This window comes from Littorina saxatilis, unplaced genomic scaffold (assembly GCF_037325665.1).
Source record: "Littorina saxatilis isolate snail1 unplaced genomic scaffold, US_GU_Lsax_2.0 scaffold_1107, whole genome shotgun sequence".
Taxonomy (NCBI): domain Eukaryota; kingdom Metazoa; phylum Mollusca; class Gastropoda; order Littorinimorpha; family Littorinidae; genus Littorina; species Littorina saxatilis.
Genome location: NW_027125960.1, coordinates 30,001 through 32,206, shown reverse-complemented (window position 1 = coordinate 32,206; position 2,206 = coordinate 30,001).

Sequence of the window (2,206 nt, the reverse complement as noted above, 5' to 3'; positions counted from 1 at the left end):
GCATTCAAACGAAGTGCATCGTTTTCAGGACAGAATGAAACATTACACCAATACCACTTCAACGGGATGTCCCTCTGAGCGCAAAACCCGTCACCCTCGGACCTACAGAAAGCAACAATACCGTTCAATCTCGACCCAGAAACAATAGCACTTGTAACCTGTCTTCCCACCATAACAGTAAAAGGCCTTAAGGCGATCGTTGTCTCACAGCGGGGTACTTCTGAAGACACCGAACAGAGCTACTTCGCCCCGGCGTCTTTGACCTACGGGAGGGCGCATTCATCGTTAAAGGTACGACCCATTTTGCGAGACCAGTACAAGTGGACGTTAGAATAGAATCACACTGAAAAAGGGTAAAAGAGCAGGTCAGCACGATCAGTGCCACAAAATGGTAAAGTGATAAATTAAACAAACCCTAAAAGCTGAATATGTGAACACCAGTACAGTGGTGAACATCAGAAAAAAAGCGAGACGAAATAGTAAAAGGTATTGCAGTACGATTTCACACTTTTCGACACAAGATAGAAACAAATATAAATGTCAATATAACTATGTATATTGCCCCGTCGAAGTTGTTGGCTTATTAGACTTTTTTTTTTTAAATAATGAGCAACTTCTGTCTTAAAATAATCACTCCCCTTAGTACCGTCAGTATCAACACACTTGTATCAATGCTGTTAATATACAGATAGCACATTCTATTCAAACGGTCCTAACAGTGAATCGCAATGGAGCGATATGTGAAATAGATATGAGCTAAAAACCAATCAATCAATCAATCAATCAATCAATCAATCAATCAAGCAATCAAACAATCAAACAATCGATCAATCAATCGAGAAATCAATCACACAAAGCAAAAAGTTGTAAAAACATTTATTTTTCGACATTTTGAAATATTAACATGAGTTCGCACTATACCAGAGTCTGGCTCTGCTGTTGCTAAAACTTGACGTTGTAGTGGTTCACTCTCGGTCGTGTGAAGGGTCCTTATACTGTTCACAATAAAAGGCGATTCGAAGAACTGGGGAGAGGTAGGCCCATACAGCTCAGCGGTTTGGCCTGAGGAAGGTACTTGTATCAGGTTCCTGACGTTCTTGTGAGAAGAGTGTAACCTTTAGAGCATAAGAGGGGTAGGGAACAGTAAATATCAATCCGTTTCGTTCCATTTCGTTTCGCGCCATTGTTCTGTTTCCCCAATGGTCATTTCACACCAAATCACTTCGTCTTTTTGCATTGTAGTCAATATGTGTGAATATAGAATAGAATAGAATATATTTTATTGTCGGAACCAAATTGGTTATTGACACAAAGAGCGATTAAAACAATCTGAAATAAACTTTCCTAGACGAATTTGTATTCTGTCTTCGCAAAATACTTCACTAGGTTTATTGTTGGAATACTTTATATCTATATTTGATAGATCCTTTATAAAATCATTTCGCAGTTCAGTGAACTTTTGACATCCGTCTAGGAAGTGAATTTCATCTTCAATAACGTTACATTTATTACATAAACGATTTTCTCTTGGTATGTTATTATGTCTTCCAGTTTCAATTTTTAAAGAGTGTGTACTTGTCCTTAATTTACTCAGTAAATGTCTATGCTTGATATTCGTAATGCTTATAAGGTATGGCTGAACTTCGTATGTCTTGCTTACAGAGGAATAAAATTTCACATTTAATTTTCTCCCAAAACTTTATGTAGTTAATCCTTAACTTTTCTTGTATGGCGTTTTGTAGTTTACCGATGTCAAATGTATATTGATTAAGCCATACATGTTTAAAACCTATTTTGTACAAAAGCTCTTTGATGAAAGTTAGCCACGGATTTTTTTGGCGCTTGGTTTAACATTTCTTCATATATTTGATGAATAAGTGATTTATTCTCCGTTTTCAAAATATGTGCCCAATACGATATGCTTTGTGATAACATGTTTAGTCCTAAAGGAAATCTTCCTATTTCTGCTAAAACTGGAATCCACATGGCTTTTTTGTGCACACCATGAGTAAATCTACACAATTTAACATGGACAGATTCGTGAAGACATTCATTCGAAATACATCTTTCAAAAAAGTTTTCAATGTCATTGGTATCGTTTTTGCTCGTGAACATGTAAGGGAACCAAATTTCTGCTCCATATGTTAAAATGGGGTTAACCAATGAATCAAATAAATGAAATATTGTATCAATTTGCACATTTTCA